Below are 21,952 nucleotides of genomic sequence, written 5' to 3' on the forward strand. Positions count from 1 at the left end.
GGCTTATCCTCTCATCATCGCACTTACTTCTGTGCTTAATGGAGGATAACCCATATCTAGTGGATATGTGCCTAGTTGTATGACTTATCATGATGTTAATTATTAGGCATTCTAAATGCATCTCAGAGGCCTTTATATAGAGGCACTCCTAGTGTACTTTAAGGCATACTGAGTTGAATACATCGATATTCTAATCATACTCTTTTTTTGTCTACAGTTGTGCTTGTGTTTGAGTTCTTAGTTCTTGGGTGAATTTTTCCCTAAGAAAAATTCTTACATGGTATCAAAGCTTGGAGATTTTCTCTACACATACCCATTTGAGACCATTTTTGCTTCTGTACCTTGGCCTGAATCCAAAGTACTACAAAAATTGGGAGTGTCTAGAGCCTAAACGAACCTCACCATTGCATCTGAAATTTTGATTCAGTGCAAATCAACTATAAATTTAGCTACCCTAGCCCAAAGTCAATCATGAGAAATTTTTTTTTTTGCAAATCAACACCCAAAGGCCTCAATTTATAATTCAAGTATGTTCATTTTTAGATTTGCAATTTAATTTTTAAGATCCAATTTTTATTTCCTTGTATTTCTATCACAGTTTTATTGGAATTTTTGGAATTTTTTTTTGCCCAATTGAGCTAAAAGAGAATTTTTTTTTTGTAGAATCATCTAGTCACACCTCAGCCTTGCAATTTGGTTGAATATTTCTTATTTGTAAGGGAATCATCATAATCAGTGAGTTGTACCACATAATCTGGCTGATTCTAGCAATGCAACCAATTAGCGCCAGATAGATCTAACCCAACATAGTCCTTCAACTTGGCAGGCACTCAGCCAGCAGCCTCTTGTATTTCCCTCCATGGTCATAGAATTTTATTCACACATCAAGTGTGAAACCCCACAAATGTGATACTAAAGTCTTTTATTTTTGGCACCATAAACCTTCATGTTGGCTTGACAACAAAACCAACATCAATTGTCCTTGGCATTTCCAACAGCAACTATGACTGCTACCTTTTTTGGCATGAGGGAGTCATAACCCCAGTGATGTCAAAAGGTTTTTGGAGATATATTCTTTACCATTGCTTTCTCTTTGGCCACCATCTGAAGAGTTCCTAGCCAACTCGAGTCACTAGCTCACATACCTACCTACTACACAGAACTCACTAGTAGTTTCCATGTGGCTTGTAAAGATGCACCACATGACCCACATTTAGCCTAGTTAGTGGTTAACACCAACATGTGGACTGAAATAGTTTCCAACAAGGACCCACTACTCAGTGACCTACACACTCGACCTTTTCCATGTGGCACACTATGAGTGTGCCACATCAGCAAAGCCCATGCCAAGTGACCACCATGTCATAATGTAGACACCTAAATCAAATTACACCACTTTGGTAATCCTATTTAGCTATCTCTAAAGGCATCATTAATTAAATTCCTATTTAATTAATCCTTTGCCATCTCCTAGCTGATTAATTTAATTAATCATCTATAGTCCTAATTAATAAATCAAATAATACATTATTTATCAATGAATCCTATTCTCCTATCTAATTCCAAAACCCTCATTTATTAAATAAATCTATTTAATTAATAAAACCCTCAAATCTAATAGCCCCTAACTTATCCCTAATCCTCCATATGGCCTAAATCCACCCCATCCACCCATACTAACTTAGCTTAGCCACTAACTCACCCACCCTCATGAATGCCATCTACTTGCACATCTCTAACATCCTTAATCTAATCCTAACCCAAGCCTAATCCCCCCCTTAACCTTGTCACATTCCCTAAGTAAGCTTAAGACTTTCCTAAACCAAGCAAAGTCAACAATCTCAACTCCCTCCAAAATATCCCAACCATAAGCCTTCAATGTTCTTACAAAGCCATAAATGGCTCTTACATCCTCACTCATGACTCTTACATACCCAACCACCCTCATCAAGCCTTTGACCAACCCTTATCCTATCCTCTCACACCCATCCTCCTTGTGACAAGTGTCACTCCCTAATTGGTGCTAAACAAGCACAATCCATGTGCTCCCCTTAAAGTGCATCCTAGCCCTCCCTCACCATCTTGTCATCCTTACATCTTAGCCCTCCATCCCTTAAGCCCTTGGCCTATAAATTGAACCCTCTCCCTTCACTAAAATCATCCACCTTCCATGCAAAGTTATAATGCTATTTTGAGAGCTCATAAACTACCAAAATACCATTATAATGGCAAAATCACTTCATGACTCCATTATTGAAACCTTGTTTCACTCATCCCATCCATCCATTTGAAGTTTGAAGCATAACTTGTGAGCATACATTCCTAAAATCAAGGACAAATCCATTGCATCATTGTGTTATACCATTTGGAGCTTACCATTCTTGGTTTGCCTCCATTTTTGGTGATAACAAATTGGTCCTATCATAAGTGTTTACTTTTTTTTAGTATTAAGAGTGTTTTTTATACATTAGTGTGCCTGTTACTCTACTAATCTAGGTGATACATTTTGGCACGCCCGATGGGACCCCGCAAGGGTCATTTTAAATCTTCATTAATGCTTTGTTTTTATGTTTTGGCCTTCCATGAAAAACTAGTCTTGAATGCCTTAACTTTTGTGTTTTCATCTTGTGATTTTTGATTGCAAGGTACAATTGACCACCACAAGAATGCGCATACAACCCTCTTAGTTGTTTTGGCACAGTCAATGCTTGAAAAAAACCTTTTTCTACATCCCCGCAACTTCAGGAACACGATCTTGTGATGCAGGAATGCTTCTATTTCTCCAGCAGGAACGTGATCCCATGACAGTGAGTTCACAGTTCATCATAAAATAACTCTGCCATGCAGCCATACAATTTTCTCTACATCCCCACCGATGAATCCTCCAGCGGGAATGCACCTCAGAGAAATTGAGATCGTCATTCCTGCTTGCGAAAATGCACCCTTGTTTTTTAACAGTCTAAAATTGTAATAAATTTATCTTTCGCAGGATTGGCATTCCTGCGTCGCGAGAAAGTTGTAAAAATTACAAACCAGCAGGATCGCTCTATTCAAAATGAGCTCCCTAGTTTTTTATTTTATCTTTTACCAATTTTTCCTTGCATTCCTGTGCCTTGGTAGGCCTGCGGGAATGCATCCCCGCAAAGGAAAACTCTAGCGGGATCGCGAACCCACGTTGCAAGAACGCTACCCTTGCGGGAACACATTTTCTTATATTTTCTCTACGGGAACGTTGTCATTTTTGTTGGTCGGGTCTAATTCATTGTCATTTTTCTTTACAAATTGGAAAAATGAACTTGTATGTCTAACAACCCCACAAATCAAACATTTCATTTTGGAGCTTAAAAAGAACAACTACAAACTTTCAATTCTGCATGAAACTTAAGCTAATTTAATTTTGAACATTTAGGAAATTTGTTAAGTTAACATAAATCAATAAAAATAAAATTAAGTGGTTTTCATTTGGACTCACCACTTTTCTAACCACCCATCATTTTAACCATTGGTTGCAATATCAACGCCATATATGGGGAAGGGTCCACTTAAAAAAGGTGTTAAGTGTTCCAATCTAATTCTACTTAATTAGTTTTTTTTGAGGATTTATCTTAACTTATAAGATTTTGTGAATATCCACAAATCTAGATTAGATCGATCACACTTCAAGTTTAGACCTTAAAATTGAAAAAAAATCAATTGACGTGGAGGACCTCCAGGTGCACGCTTGACAATCGTATTTTACACATCTTTATTTTGGGCTTAAAACAAACTCACACTTAATCATGAATGCCTTAAAGAAAATCAATCGATACTTGACATGGAGGGCCTCCAAGCTCACGAGTTTACTTGTGTTGACCCGAACTCTTCTTTTTGCTTTCATTCTTCAATCACATTTTCTTTTTGTTGATGCTGCAAAATTGGAATAAACATTGCATCTTAAACATGAGTCCTTGCAAGGTCTAGATCAGAAAAGTTAAGCATCAGTTGGAAAAGAACTCTTTCTTTTAGCCCAAGATCATCCAAGCCTTCTCTCCCCTTATCGTCTTTCAAGACCATCTTAGGTGCATAAGATTAGAATCCAAAATCTTGTTTAAATTTTAGGTGGCCTGCTTGGGGATTTCATCACCCCTTGGGATGACCTCAACTCTAGCATTCCGACGGAGTATAAAGATTGAGAGGTGAATCCAAAGACACCTCTCTTGAGATCAAGATTTTGTCACTCGAGCTAAGCCTCAAGGAACTTTATAGCCTTGAGAAGTGAAAGAGGAGAAGTGGGTTACCGCTTCTCTCGGCTATGTGACATCTTTTTGGTTTCATCTATGGATTTGGGCCTCATGTACCTTGGGTATATCAAGGACTCCTTAGCTAAACCAATTGTCAGCCTTGTAGACAACCATCTAGGATGTTAATGTGTTTGAAGTGACTAATTGAAACATCTGTAAAACATACACACTCCTTGGCGCAAGTATCACATTTTGCGAATCAAAACTTCTATTTGGTTGTTCTTATCTATTGCTTTATCTTTTACTTGTTGAATGAATGTTTGCCAAATTTGGTCAATCCTAGCATAGGGCATACTTAGCATAGTCACTGCCTCCAAAAGAACCCCACAGTTGTGAGTTTTAATCCTTAGAAATATCTCATGTCAAGCCATCCCAAGACTAAGTTTAAGAAGGCTAAGCTTCCTCAAATACTAGCCTACAAGGAAATTGAAGTAGAGCATAAGAAGCATACGCCCAACCCCAAGATTGCCAAATTGGATCAAATTGAGAAAGACAAAGCTGAAGTAGCATCACAAATAGAATGGGACTACAAAATCCAAAACCTAACCCTTCAACGTGGTGTTAACACAAGCCTTATCGACAACTCTATTGTTACTCATTCTGATTAGGTCCTTCCTTTTTCCACACACACTTACACACTTGTAGGTTTAGTCTCTCATCTAGGAATTGCACTATCCCAGCTAAGCATTTGAAATCAGACCATCTCCTCTCATCTTAGGCTATTGAAGAAGAATCCTCCATCTACATTGTTAAAATCTTAGCATTTTTTTCTCACTCATTTAGAAACGTTTTTGCATCACATGTCTCATCATCTTGAGCATCCTCAAAACACAATACTTTGTTAGGAATAGGTTGCTTTTGGTGTCAGACATCACCTTGAGCCAAAGGTTAGGGTTGCACCTTTTGCATCACCATCACATTTCCCACATTCATATTTTAGGAACACACAAGCTTCTTGCACTTAGCATGATATCATTTGGACAACCTTAATATCATCCCTCACTACATTTAGGAGAAGCATCCTTTCATGCCACCCACCACATGTTTTGGTAGGAAAACATGAAAAATAGACATGGGTCCTAGTCTTAGTGGTAACACATCTTGAGCTTAGCTATACTCTGTGGTATCCATGACACCATCAGACCCACCACCACAAATCCCAAAAGAACCAGGATCATCCATAGATATTGAGGCTTTCATGAATCAACTTGGTCATGCTACTATCATAAATGCCATTATAGATCACAAAAAGGAAACCATCATGGAAAATTTCTTACGAGACAATGTTGGTGTCTTTGAGTTTGGACATCCACCACCTATCAGCATAGAAGATCCTACTCACCCATTGTTTGGATGGCAACCACCTCAGGTAGAAGCAAAAAATCCAAATATCCCCTCGACCCAAGTGTCAGTTCCCATTCCACAGAACACTCATCCCACTCTCACTCAACCATTAGTGCATACTATATCTCAACCAACTTCAAGTATACCATTTGCATATGTTTCCACCACCCATTTTTTTGCTCCACCAAATCCACCATTTGCACCTAGCAGCACTACCTTTTCGTTTCCACCCCATATCACATCTAGTCCATTTGCCACTATACCACCATTAGCATCCAATACCTCATCCTCCATCCCACCAAACATTACTATCAACCCCTTTGTAACTAGCCAAAGCTCTTCAACCATTTTTCCTTTGGGACCTTGGAATTTTGCTACAGCACAGGCACCTATCATTAGTCTTCCCCCTAGCACTACAGTCGCGTTCACACCTTCTACATTATCATCCAATGCTTCACATAGCTATTTAATCCCACCCCTCACCAACTATTTCTTCGTGCCACCTTTAGGCAATAGCCCAAATCCACTGCCACTATAGTTCTCTACAGTAAACCCTTTTCCACATATTAATTACCTTGTGCCTACTCCAAATCAATCCTACTCTCAAGCAGGCACACAACCTACATATATTGGGCATGGTATATATTCCCAGAGCATGGCACAAGCATCGTCTGCATTACCACTATTCCAGGCACAACCTTTACACTAGCAGTATGCCCAAGCACCCACATAGAACTACCTCATAGGGCAGTAGCCTCATAGTTACCTACCACACACACCTCCGCAGATGCAACAATATGCACAACCCACATTCCAGAAACCCATGGCATCCACTCCACCAAGGGCACTTGGATCGGGGGCACCTACTCCTCTACCTGTAAAATCTGAATGGGAAGAAATGAAAAATACCCTCAAAGCCCTCAAGGATGGGACAGACACCAAGACCTTCAAATTTGAAAATTATTGCCCATATCCTTTTGATAAGACTATCATGTTGACCCCATTTCCTAAACATTTCGAGATCCACAAGTTTGACAAATTTAGGGGGAAAAGTGATCTAGTCACACATGTTGAGGAATTATATATGCATTCTCAAGAGGTATCTTATAGTGATGTGTTTCTCATGCAACTCTTTCCCAAGAGCCTAGCAGGACTAGCTTTGGAATGGTTCTGTTGCATCCCTCAAGGTACTATTAAAACTTTTGCAAAAATTTCTAAGGCCTTTGTTGCTCAATATACCCATCTCATTGAGACCGAATTATTTGTAGTGGACCTTGTCCACACCAAACAAAAAGGAGGAGAAAGTCTTATAGAGTACCTGCAACATTGGCAGATCCTCACAACAAGGATCTCTTGCACCATCCCTGAGCGTCATCTTGTCAAGATGCTCATAAACAACGCACACGCTAGCCTCACTCATCACATGATTGTGAACTATTTGCAAACATACAAGGACATCAAAGAAAAAGGAATGGGCCTCAAGCAAGGTCTCATTAAGGACGGTGTCATCAGATTGTACAAGGAAAATACCCAGGATTGTGAGTCAAATAATGACAAAACCTAATATTGGAACAAGAACAAGAACACAGTGATCGATGGCACCACTGACACTCGACAGGTCCATATTTTTGGGGTGGCTACCAATGTTCCCACCACATTATGCCAACAACAAACTTATCAACAACAAACTTTTCTGTACCACCAACCACTCGTGCAAACTCATCAGCAAATACAGGTTCCTCATAATCAAACTAATGCTATCACATTAGCAGTAGGTAGTAAACCCCATTTTCAGAGGCAACCATGAACATATACCCCATTGGGGGAACCTCTTGATATAATCTTCAAAAAATTGGCCAAAGATAACGTTGTTCGATACCCACAAATGCAACCCTTAGAACCCAATTAGTCTAGAGCATCCTGGTACAAAGATAATGAATATTGTAAATTCTATCGTGTCAAAGGGTACACTACCCTTAAATGCATGCAACTTAAGGATTATGTACAGGACCTCATTGATCGAAAGGAGATCACAATGGGGGCACAACCCTCACCTAATGTAGGATTAATGATGTATCAAAATGCTTTCCCTCCTCATAACACAAACCTGGGAAAGGCACCTGCAAACCCTCCTGTCAACAAACCTAACAAAGCTCTGGGTAAAAAAGGTGACAACTGAGACACGTCTTAGAATTATACCTCAGCATATTTAGGCTATGGTAGATTAATTGGTTGCATATCCCAAGTTGAACCATTTGTCAATGTCATCAATATCAAAGGCCCAGACACTCAGTGTGTAGTTGCTACCCATTGGACACGACTCAATATAGCTGGCCCACCTATATCCATGCAAATCAGACCTCCATTAGCATGACCACCTCCATCTCAAGCATCTCCATCTGAATCACCTTCACTAGGGCCATAGTATAACATCCTGGAACACCTTCAAAACATGCCAGCCCAAATCTCCATCCTGGATCTCTTATGAACAAGCCCACTTTATCAAGAGATCCTTGACAGTACTCTACATGAGTCACGTGTCCCTTTTGACATTAATGCCACTGAGTTTCACAACTTGGTTGGCCATATTTCGGCCTCCTATGCCTTATCTTTCAAAACCACTGATATCCCAGTAGTTGAACCCGATCACATCCTCCCACTCCGCATAGCTATCATGGTTTTTGACTTTGTAGTTAAGCATGTTATGATAGATAATGGATCAACTCTCAACCTATGTACTCTAAAGTTCATCAAGTAGGCAAGATATACTGAAGCAAATATCATCAATGAGGTGATCACCATCAAGGCATATGACAATTTGGAGCGTACTACTGAAGAAACCATCTTGCTCCCTATCAGGGTTGGCCCAGTCACTCAAGAAACACTTTGTCATGTAGTTGATCTTAATCTTTCATATAACATCCTCCTTAGTTGTCCATGGATTCATGCCATGAAGGCCGTTCCATCCACATATCATCAGTGCATCAAATTTTTGCATAATGGCACTGAGATAACCATCCATGCAGATCTTGAACCCTTTGCTTATTGCAATGTGGTTGAAGCTTCATAAACCAATCACTATCCTGGGATCAAAATTGGCACCACCATGGCTAGCTCCTCTAGTACCTACCACAATCCAGACACTATTTTAGCCTCTACTCTCTCCATGGTTAAGATCAACTACTAAGGTTGTGGTGAGTATAGTCACTTGACCCACATACTCAAGGACACCCAATACATCAAGGGCCTATACCAGAAGCTACCTCTCAACTTCACCAGTTGGGCCCTACCACTTTTGTCACCAAAGGTATCCTTGATGGAACAAAAAATACACCAGACATTAACACATGGCTATACAAGGAGCCACCTCCTAAAAGTGAAGCACTTCTTGATCCCTTTAAATAGAAATATCCCTAGTCACATCACTTGGCCACAGAGTAATGGGATTATCAAGGAGGTAGTTCAGGCTGCCAGGAATTAGGTATGAGACAACCTATAGAAGCACACCAAGGGTAGAAGACCAAAGGCTTGGGCTATGGACTCCCCGAAACTAGGGGCACTACAACAGAAGGCCACGCCTTTATGAACATCCAAAACACTGTCATTGAGGTTGAAGACATCCTTGAGGAAGTTGAAAAGAAAGCTTACGACAATATTTTCCTTGACAAAATAATCCTCGAAGCCTCTGTGCTCTACCAGTTATCCTTGAACCTCATAGACCTCCCCCTCACTCACCCCAAACTCATAGATTGGGACCAACCAAGTGTCATTCATGTTGACAAGTTGTCTACCAAGTAGGCGCTCCTTAAATTCATGGGGGCAGAAATGCCACATAAATGGCCACCTCCATCATCAGCATATGTCTACAAGCTAGATCCAACAAGTTACTTCAGGGAGGAGGAAATCTCTAGTTGCAAAAATGAAATTTTGAAAGAAACAAAAAATTAAAAAGATAAAAGAAAAATATCCCATGGTGAAAACTCCTCTGGAGAGCCATTGGGTGACTCAAAAAATGAAACAAAAATAAAGGATGTATCCAACGGTGAAAACCTCTCAGAGGCACCTGAGGATGGAGATTTCATCCTCCCCCCAAAGGAGCATCGACCTCCTATATCTTCTGTTTTCATAGAAGAAACTCAGCCCATAAATATCAATTTGACAGAGATACCACATATCACATACATCGTAGCCTCTATACCCTCTGAACAGGCAGAGCTTCTTCTTGAAGTCCTCCATGAAAATATAGGCCACTTTGCATGGTTATATCAGGATATGCCAGGGTTGGACCCCAAACTAGTTGTGCACCATCTGGCAGTGGATCCAGGGGCCAAACCCGTCAAACAAAAACTTCAAAAAATGCACCCCAAGGTGGCTTTATTAGTCAAAGCAGAGCTAGCGAAGCTATTGGAGGCCAAAATCATTCAACCAATGGATTATTTTGAATGGATTTCTAACATGGTACCTATTACCAAGCCCTCTGGTGATATCCAAATTTGCACTGATTTCAGGGATCTTAATAAAGCCTCTCCAAAGGATGACTTTCCATTGCCAAATATTGACATGATTGTGGATCTCACTGTAGGTCATGAACTCTTGTCACTAATGGATGGTTTCTCTGGATATAATCAGATTCATATAGCAAAGGAAGATCAGCATAAAATAGCATTTACTACACCTTAGGGCACATTCTGCTACAATATGATGGCATTTGGGTTAAAGAACGTTAGGGCAACCTATCAGCATGCAATGACGGTCATCTTCCACAACCTAATCCATAAGATACTTGAGGATTACATAGATGATGTTCTAGTAAAATCTCTCAATGCTCTGAATCACTTATCTCACTTCGAGGAAGTGTTTAACTAACTGGTAGAATATCATCTCATGCTAAATCCAAAGAAGTGTGTCTTCGATGTTACTTCAGGAAAGCTCCTCAACTTCATTGTGTCACAGCATGGTATTGAGATTGACCCTAAGAAGGTCAAAGCCATCATGGATATGGCTCCCCCTAAGACACTCTAGCACCTTCATTCTTTGCAAGGAAAACTCTAATCAGTCTGGCAATTCATTTCTCAGCTTGCTAATAAGTGTCAACCCTTCACTCACTTGCTTAAGAAAAATCAAAATTTCAAATGGGACGTAGCTTGCCAGCACAATTTTGAGCTCATCAAGTAATACTTAGCTAATCCACCTATTTTGGTTCCTCATATTACAGGGTACCTACTCATCCTATACATCACAGCTACTCCCATAGCATTAGGTGCTCTTCTAGCATAGCTTGACAATGCAGGAAAGGAAAGAGCTATTTATTACATCAGCCGAACATTAGTGGGCTATGAGCTTAACTACACGCCAATGGAGAAGGCATGCTTAGCAGTGGTATTTGACACCTAGAAGTTGCATCATTACATGTTGAGTCATACTATGCAACTAATATCTAAGATTGACCCATTGAAATATATGCTCTCTCGTACAGTACTCACTGGATGTCTGGCAAAATGGGTTATGCTTCTCAGTGAGTTTGACATTCAATATATTGATAGAAAGGCCATCAAAGGTCAAGCTATTGCAGATCACTTGGCTGATGCACCCCTAATTGTAGATCACCCACTCATCATGGAATTTCTCGATGAACACCTCTGTTTGATAGAAACACCATCACTCTAGAAGCTATATTTTGACGGCTCCTATACCTCTCATGGCTCCGACGCTGGCATACTCTTGGTTACACCTCAAGGTGATTATATCCCTAAATCTTACAAACTACAATTTTGGTGTACCAATAACATTACAAAGTATGAGGCCCTTATGGAAGGACTCAAGATCGCAATTGAATGGAATATCATAGAGCTTTAGGTCTATGGTGACTCTTAGCTTATCATCAAGAAAGCATTGAATGAATATCAGACCAAGGATGACAAGCTGCTACCTTACAAAGACCTGGTTGATCGACTGAAGGAGCATTTCACTCAAATCTAGTTCATATAGATACCTCAACTCCAGAATAAGGCAGCTGATGCTATGGCTACTATTGGTTCCCTCTTGGAAATGTCGTGCGAAGCTACGCATTATGAATTCTTGGTTGAGCAGCTGCATGAACCTGCATATGAGAATGATGCATCAACATGGGTATGTATCTTGGTTGGTCCCCAATCTCCATGGTAGCATGAAATTCATACTTACCTACTAAATGGTATCATATCTCCTCACCTCACATGAACCCAACGCCAAAACCTTATTTGCAAAGCTTCCCGCTACACTATCATCGCCCAAACCCTATATCATCATGGTTATCATGATACTCTCTCTCGATGTTTAGATCAAAATGAGGTTGCAATGGCTCTCAAAGAGGTACACGCTAGACTTTGTGGGGCTTACACGATTGGGATGGTGCTAGTAAAGAAGATCCTTTAGGCTAGATATTATTGGCCTACTCTAGAACAAGATGCATGTGAATTTGTGAAATGATGTTTACCTTGTCAACAACATGCTAATTTAATCTAGGCTCTAGCATAGGACTTGCAACTCATTGCACCACCATGGCCTTTTTCCTGTTGGGGATTTGATCTTGTTGGTCTTATTGTGCCACTTTCTTTAGAAGGGCACAAGTGGATAATCACCGCCACTTATTATTTCACTAAGTGGGTCAAAGCAGTTCCCCTTATCACTGCCACAGGAGTTCAGGTGTCCAAGTTTATATTATATCATATTATATGTCACTTTGGCATCCCCACAACCATTTTCATAGACCATGGAGGTAATTTTGAAAACCAAAATATGGAGGAATTGTGCACTTCCCTCCGCATACATCACCACTTTTCTAGCCCATATTTCCCACAAGGTAATGGTCAGGTTGAGGCAACTAATAAAACCCTTCTCAAAATCCTCAAGAAAGTTGTCAATAACTCTGGCTTTGATTGGTATTTGCAAATTAATCCCACCCTATGGGCATACCACACTTCATTTCATATAGCCACTGGTACAACTCCATACTCCTTGGTCTATGGTGCTGAAGCAGTCTTGCCTATTGAGGTTGAACTCCCATCACTCTGCATTTCTCTCCGAGGACAAATATCTGATGAGGAATATAGAGTGGCTCAACTTACTCAACTTGATCTATTTGATGAAAGAAGGCAACAGGCCTATGACCATCTCATGGTCTATCAAAGTTGCCTCAAGTGCAATTTCAATAGGAAAGTTCATCTGCGTAGTTTTCAAGAAGGTGACATGGTCCTTAAAGAGAATATGAAGGTTTAGGCCAACAAAGAAAAGAAGGGCAAGTTCGAGCCCACCTAGCTTGGTCCTTATGTGGTCACGACATCCTTCAGCTCAAGAGCCTACCAATTATCTACCCTTGAAGGTGAAGTCCTAAATGATCCTACCAACATTATTCACCTCAAGAAATTATATGCCTAAGGATAAAATTTGCAAATCAAGGAAAGGAAAAAGGCATAAAATCAAGCATCCAATGGTGAAAACTTGGCAAAACAAGCGCCTTGGATAGGTCCCTAGTGAAAACCTAGAAAATAGGCACTAGGTGTACTACAGCTCTTCCATTATCTATTATCGACACGCACCCCTTTTACTGCCCCTCCATATCCTACCACTCCTCCCACCTACTTTTCCAAGGTGTTCCCTCTCATTATTTTCCATACTTTGCAAACATCATCCTCTAGCACTTCACACTGTGTAATACCCCATCTCATTTATAGCATCCCATGTACCATACTTGATTTACCCTACCATTGTACTCTCCTAGATCTACCCTATCACATGCCTTTTATCCTTACCATATGTAGCATATACTACCCATGTAAACATGTGTCTCATACCCCCTGCACTAACCCTTGTCTCCCATATACCGTACCTATATGAATATAGTAGTATTCGGACCCCTGTACATAAATCACACTTTACATAAACCCACCTCAACAAAACCATGTATTCTAACAATGCTATCTCCTCATCCTGAGTTTTTCCCCATCATGCATATACCTACTATGTTTTGCTATCCAGTCTCAAGTTCCCATGTCCTTAACTAGTTTCACCTGTACATACTATCCAGGTCTTGTTTGCAACCCGTTAGTAGCTTGTCAGTTGATCTCTTTGGCAAATGTTTCTTTTTTTCGCTTTGCAGAATCTTTTTTATTTTTCTCCTTTTGGTTGATCATTTCCACGTACCTTTTGTTGTTTCCTCCTCAAGATTGCCATGATCATTTCATATCATGGCGTGTTTTGACTGGAGCACCTAAGGAGGTTGGTTTTGATCACAATATTTTGCTGATTAAGAGTCAATTGATATTATCCTTACATATTTCAAACATGTTTTCATCTTTCGATAAAACATGATGCACTTGGGTAATCTTGTTTGCTTGTGGATCATCCAACATCGTTCCAACACTGATCTCTCCAAGACTCATGTGTGATGCTGGGGCAATCCTTGTGTGCCTATTTGAGTCAGTCCTATGGAATTTTGGGGAAAAGGCCTTGATTTTCTTAGTAACCTTGGCAGATCCCTAACAATCCTATATCAAATTAAGTGTTTACACTACATAGTGGTACTTCCTCCCGAAGTACCCCATGCTCAAGTTTCCCCTGCATCTCATTTTTTTAGAAACCCTGGTATCCTCCTCCTTATCATCACCCATCCCCCTTGACCTATCACTTTTTACATCCTCTGAATCATTTGATTCAAAGCCTTGAACATGAAAACTTGTTTACTCTCGTCATGATGTGATCCCTATCATAAATTACTATTCTAGCTCTCAAATCTTTGCTATCCTCTTGACTGCGAGTTTGTTGGTTACTCTTTTTCCAACATTATTCTTCTTAGAGTTAGTATCTCATATGATCACTTTCCATATCATAGAAATGCTATCATATGTCAAAACATTGGTTATCTTATTCCACCATCATTATTTGTCTTGCATCTAATAAACAATCTCGTATGTTATCTTATCATCACTTGTATCCTTTATCATATCACAAAATATCATTATACTTGATCTTCTTATGCTATTCTCACGGGATTATCATAAATCATAGATGTACCTTTTAGTTTGTGTTCTTTTAGCGTATCATAAATTCACTATTCTCTCTTAAGGTTCATTTTAGCATAGTCATTCATCATTAGATTATGGTTCATTTTAGCATAGTCATTCATCATTAGATTGTGCTTCATTTATTTATTTATTTTTAATTATAATTTCTTTTAGCATTATCATCCTTTCTCATCAGGTTAGTTTTCATTTTAGCATTAAATGTTCATCCTTAAGAGTTGTACTTCATTGTGTGTATTTTCATTTTATTTTATCAATTTATTTGTTTTAATCTTTGATCCATTTTTTAGTTTGTGTTAACATATGCTCAGTGTCATGACATTATATTCATTTTTTGTATCATAAATCTATTGGTTATCCTATTAGTCGGTGATTCATTTTACATTTATCATTTGTATTTATCATCATACAGCATCATATCAAATACTCTCCAAAGCAATCAATTTTTTGGGATCACATCACATCTATCATAGAGCAACATCACATCATCAACATCATACCAAAAAAACCTATCATACTATAGGAAATCTCATCATCATCACCTCTACAACATCATAAATAAAATCATGTCATCAAGGATCACATCACATCTTTGATATCATAGATTAAAAACACATCATATCTACACTATCATAGCTAAAATCACATCATAATCAATTTGTATCCTATACACAATGTCATCAAAAATCACATCCTTCATCATAAACTGTTAGCACAATCATTAAAACATAGCACATATCCTCCTGAATCACCAATCGTCAGCAATATCTGCAAAACATCACTATCTATCCAACATGTATCAAAACCCTATACGTAACATCACTAGTCCATAACACATATAAGACCAGAATCATCATATCTATATATCAATGAAAGAATTAAAGAATAATAGTCCATCAATGTCCAAATGTCCATATCATACAAACAGGTCTAAGCCCGCACAAAAATCTCCATGTATCCCAAAAATGGCTGCTCTGCAAAAAATACTCATCATATGACAAAAATCTAGCTTATTACTAGTCACTGCTCTGCCTCCCTCCCTGCCCCTAGCGATGTTGGTGGTGGAGGTGGTGGCCTCAGCAATCCCCCTCCTGTCCCGAAGCTCTCTGCCTCATCCCTCCCCATCCCTGTGTCTCACCTCTAGCTATGTCCTGTCCTGTGACTATGCCCTATGTGCTAAGACCCGCCTACCCTCTGTGAGCCCCTAGTGCTCCATCCACTGTCCCATCCACCCTACACCCTTGTATGTGTTCTTGTTGTACCTGACTGAGTCAGTCACCTATAATGCTCAATCTAGGCTGCTGGCACCACTGCATGATACCTGCCCTGATAGAATCTAGCCCTCTCCCTCAGATCCTCCACCTTGGCCCACAGTCTCCTAAGCTCATCCAAACCCCCTCCCACTGCTACCTACACTCTCAATGTCACCACCTCTGCCACCAGTGGATCCAACCTCCCCTGTGCTACCTACCTCTCTAGGCTCACCACCTCTAGCCTACCCTCTTTCTACCCTAGATCCATTTGGAGTCTGCCCACCTCAAGTCCTATCTTATCCACCTGCCCCTGCGCAACATCCTACTCCTGTCTGAACTGATCACACTCTATCTGGAGCTAATCTTGCTCCTACTATGTATCCTGAAGCAACTAGCTAACGACCTCAAGAGCTTGCTATAATGAGGCATAACACCCTACCAATCCATCATCTCCTCCCTGGGCAGATGATCTCCCTGCATCTCCTCCTACTAGCCTCTACGGCCCCTGCCCCTCTGCCCCCTACTCTCCTCCTCTCTCCGACACCTCCTGCAGCTCCCTCTCTCTCCTCTCTGGGTGAGCTCCCCTCTCCTCAACCCTCCTCCTCTACAGAGCTGGCTCCTCCTCTTAGGCAACCACTGTTGTCCGCTATCATAATCCTCTGGCCACATACCGCCCCTGTCGGGCTGCTCGAGCTAGCTCGCCCACCACCATTGCTGCCCTCGTCCCTTGTGCTCTCTCCATCGACCTTGACCGCACCCATGTGTCTTGATACTCTTGAGTAGAGCCCGCATCTGCTAACCCCCCAAACCAAACCCACTATTGTGGCTCCAACTCTAGCCATGCTCTCAATAGCCTATCACATTGTAAGGATGGCTTGTACACCAACACTGGCTCACGTGTGACCTGCTGATACCAATGTGGCTCTCTTAGAGCCACTTGCTGCCACCCAAATTGTCAGAGTGCCCTGTCTGGCCTATATTGCTCTACTACATACTCCCACCATCCAAACACAAAACACAGCAATATGGTGTACGGTGGCTACTCTCCCTCCTCAGCCCACAGTCCTAGGCTCATATATGGCCTCCACACCACTACTTCTATCTCATCAATGGCCACCCTCTAGTAATCTACTAAATTTATATGATGGTATGTCAGGGGCTCGGCCCAACTATATGCCGCTGGCTCCTCCACCTGTCTGTCTCTCCACCCCAACAACCTCAGCACGACAATGTGCTCCCAAGCCCACACCTATAACAATTTAGGGAACCCAATGCTCCTCCCCTATCAGCTACCACCCTAGTACACTATTTGGTGGAGGTCTCGGTATAGCTCAGCCAACATTAAAGAACTCCATGCCACTGGGCGCCCCACATCTACTATCTGCATCACCACTGGAATTAGTGCCAGTGTCACTCATGTACCACCTACATCTGGGGCAATGTACATCGAAACCATCCCTAACACATAAAAGTAGATCCTCCTCTCTGCCGCCACCTAATCTAAATGCTCATCCAGTGCAAACTATCCTTGCCAGATTCTATACTCAACTCTTGGCCCCATCAATCTCTGAACGACCGCATCCACTGTCATCTCTCTTGTCACCATGACTGGCATCCCCCGTACTGGCAATCTGTATATCCGATACACATCCTCTAGTGTCACCATTATTTCTCCCATCGACAGGTGGAATGTTGCCATCTCACTGTGCCATCTCTCGCACAGCATTGTGACCATTGCCATGTAAGTCTGAGTATGGGGCAACCTCGCCAAGTACCCCAGTCTGATCACCTCAATCCTCATCTAGTCTGCTGACGTCAACATCCCTCCCGCACGTAGCACTGCCGCTCACCACTCTCGTGATACTAACGCATCTAGTGACCACTACAAAACCACAAAACTAGTCAGATATCAGTCTTTCTATCTTAGTTTTTCCTCCTCCATCCCTCCCTTTACCCATCCCAACCCTTTTCTCATCCTTTTGTTTCCCCAGCCGCATTCCCGCAAACTCGCAATTTTGTGATGCTCCCAAATCCATGTTCCTGCCAGCTTATCTCCTTGGGGGTTCGCTTCTTTTCCTTTCCTCATTTTCTACCGTGTTCTTGCAGCAACAAACTTGCATTCCCATCGCTTTATCTTCTCGCAGGATCGCACCTTTTTGACTCTTCTCCCATCCCTTTTGACTTGCATTCTCAATACTGCTTCCCTGCCAAACTCCCATCTAGCATTCTTGTTGAACTATATTTTGATGGAAATGCACCTTTTCCTACCCTCCCCTCTTCTCATCCTTGGCTGACAAGAATGCGTTCTCGCTCCCTAACTTGCATTCCTTTTCGGGGGAATGCGATCCCGCCTGTATTCCCATGCTCTCGCAGAAACTCCTACCCCAAGATTGTGATTCTACTCAAAATGTTTGCTACCCCTTTTAGTCTTCTACGGCTAAGCTACTATCACGAGATCGCGATCCTACTGATCTCACTTGCATTCCCGCCGGACTCATGCCTGCGGGATCGCATTTTCACTTTTGCAGGAATGCAATAAAATTTAAACAAAGCAAAAGCAAGACAAGGTTTTCTGCCCTACGGATCGATCTGGTGTCTCTCGTACTCATACCTGTTGCACAATGTTTGCCCGGTGCTCTGGTCACCCACAGCCTGCCATCGTAATCTCCAATGCAAAGCTCCTCATAACAATATCTCCTCATTTTTCTGAGTGCAAATGAACCTTCTTGGCCCCCTTCTAGCCCCTTATAGCCCCCCTAGTGCCCTAACTACCCCTCTTGGTCCTCCCCCCCTTCAAAAACATTCCCATTTCCCAAACTATGAACAAAAAAAAGCTTGTCCTGTTGTAATCTATCTTAATCCATCAGTTTGTGCATCCTTTTTAACGTAGTATCATCGTATCTCTCCAAATTTCATGCCAATTCATCCTTGCTCAACATCTTGCACACCTCGCACATATTGGTTTGCTCTTCCACTACATCCTTTAGCTAAATCACACCTCTACATCTTTTGTTTGTTTTTCTTTTTTGCTTGTGGGTTACCCAATATCTCTTCCACGCTGCTTCCTTTGGGATTCATGTGAGATGCTGGGGCAATCCTTACATGTTTGTTTTACATCCATTCGTCAGTCCTCTAGACCATTGGTAAAAAGGCCTTGTTGTTCTTGGTAACCTTGGCAATTAATCAACACTCTTATATTAAATCTAATGCTCAACTACGTGGTGGTCCTTCTCTTTGAAGTCTCCCTCCGCTCAACCCGCTTCAATGGATTCCCTCCATCTCCATAATCCCCTCATCCTTCTCCCTATCCTACATTCCTTTTTATAACGCTCTGCTCCTTCATCCTCCACCTTCCTAAAAATTTTGAGCTTCCTTCCTCTTGTGCATCTCATTCCCCTTTATCCTTCTCCCATAGTGAGAGTTTGAGTTAATTCTACCCCTTCTCTTTGCCACTCTAAGTCTCCTTGCTCATCCTAGATTCTTGTATTTTTCAAGAAGCCATCAAGCCTCGTCTTCTCTCTCCACCGCCTTCTTGATGGAGCATCTCATAGTCTAGTCTCTCCTCTTCTTATCCAAGACTGGGGCAACCTTGTTGCTAAAACATCTTCCTCATGTCGTCTCCATTCGAACTTCTTTGAAATAGTGTTGTCTCAACACTATGTCAAAGAGGGGCAAAATGTAAACACCTAAATCAGATTACACCACCTTGGTAATCCTGTTTAGCTATCTCTAAAGGCATCATTAATTAAATTCCTATTTAATTAATCCTTTGCCATCCCTTAGCTGATTAATTTAATTAATCATCTATAGTCCTAATTAATAAATCAAATAATCCATTATTTATCAATTAATCCTATTCTCCTATCTAACTCCAAAACCCTCATTTATTAAATAAATCTATTTAATTAATAAAACCCTCAAATCTAATAGCCCCTAACTTATCCCTAATCCTCCATATGGCCTAAATTCACCCCATCCACCCATACTAACTTAGCTTAGCCACTAACTCACCCACCCTCATGAATGCCATCCACTTTCACATCTCTAACATCCTTAATCTAATCCTAACCCAAGCCTAATCTCCCCCCTAACCTTGTCACATTCCCTAAGTAAGCTTAAGACTTTCCTAAACCAAGCAAAGTCAACAATCTCAACTCCCTCCAAAATATCCCAACCATAAGCCTTCAATGCTCTTACAAAACCATAAATGGCTCTTACATCCTCACTCATGACTCTTACATACCCAACCACCCTCATCAAGCCTTTGACCAACCCTTATCCTATCCTCTCACACCCATCCTCCTTGTGAGAAGTGTCACTCCCTGATTGGTGATAAACAAGCACAATCCATGTGCTCCCCTTTAAGTGCATCCTAGCCCTCCCTCACCATCTTGCCATCCTTGCATCTCAGCCATCCATCCCTCAAGCCCTTGGCCTATAAATTGAACCCTCTCCCTTCACTAAAATCATCCACCTTCTATGCAAAGTTATAATGCTATTTTGAGAGCTCATAAACTACCAAAATACCATTATAATGGCAAAATCACTTCATGACTCCATTGTTGAAACCTTGTTTCACTCATCCCATCCATCCATTTGAAGTTTGAAGCATAACTTGTGAGCATACATTCCTAAAATTAAGGACAAATCCATTGCATCATTGTGTTATACCATTTCGAGCTTACCATTCTTGGTTTGCCTCCATTTTTAGTGATAACAAATCGATCATATCATAAGTTTTTACTTGTTTTTAGTATTGAGAATGCTTTTTATACATCAGTGTTCATGTTACTCTACTAATCTAGGTGATACACATAAGACATCTCAAGGTCACGTGGGCTGTGACTCAACCTGCCACATTGGCACCCATTTGTACTAGTCATACAATCCATGCAAGCAGCTATACGATCCAGTCAGACTACCATGTCACCTAGGCAGCCATTTTTTGTTGATGTTAGTCAAACATGAGGTTAAATTTGACAATTTATTGACTATCAAAACTAGGCATTTTATAACTATTGCAATGGCCATTTGACTGTCAAATTTAAGAACATAGTTTCCTACCCATACCACTCTTCAGATTACTTTTTGATTTGGCGGCCTAACTTTGTGAGGCCATAACTTGGTCACCTGGACTCCAAATTGGTGCAATATTTTTTGAAATTGGGTAGAATTTCTTGAAATTTTTAGTGGTGGTGTTCTTTTCTAATTTTAGTGCAAGGACTTTTCAAAAATTGCATTTTTTGGTGACTATACCTGTTCAATCCTACATTTTACAACTTCAAACACTCTGTACAGGCTCATCTAGACATGAAAATAGGTTCCATTTTTTTTTAAAGTGCATTATTTTTTTGTCTACTTTCTAGATTTGTAGTCAGATTCTAGGGTTGTGTGGACAAAAATCTCACTTTTAGAATTAGGGCTTCTTTTGGATTGTAAGCTTTGATTACTTTTTAGAATTGTTGTACATTTGAGCTACAATGTTTTATTGATAGATTTTGGCCTCAAAAGGTAGTTGTAGAAAGAAAAATTACAAGTTCACTTTGTTCATTTTGACAAGTGGCCTATTTTACACGCACTACATATAAAGTTCCAATAGCATCCTTTTTGGGGGGTTCTTTTGATTGAGTGAAAAGGGGGGGGTGTATTCTGTATTGTGTCTCTCTTTTGTGCTCTTTTCATTTTCTACATCATAGGTTCACCTAAATGTCCACTTCCAACTTCATGTAATTATTCTAGATGGAAAGATATTGCATGGAGTATATTAATGGGAAAAGGTTACTGCCTTTATGTTGATGGAACTATTCCCAAACCTAATGATGTTAAAGAAGTCATTAATTAGAAACAACAAGACCGACAGGCTTTAGGAGCTATCAAGAATTGTGTACATAGAGATCTCTTCTTTCACATTGCCAATTGTACAAAATCCAAACCAGCTTGGGACAAACTTGCAGCATTATATGGTAAGGTGGATGAAGAAAAAGGATTTCAGATTGAGGATGATCTACTTTTGTTG

This window comes from Cupressus sempervirens, chromosome 6 (genome assembly GCF_028749045.1).
Source record: "Cupressus sempervirens isolate cs-2001-9-10 chromosome 6, ASM2874904v1, whole genome shotgun sequence".
Classification (NCBI taxonomy): Eukaryota; Viridiplantae; Streptophyta; class Pinopsida; order Cupressales; family Cupressaceae; genus Cupressus; species Cupressus sempervirens.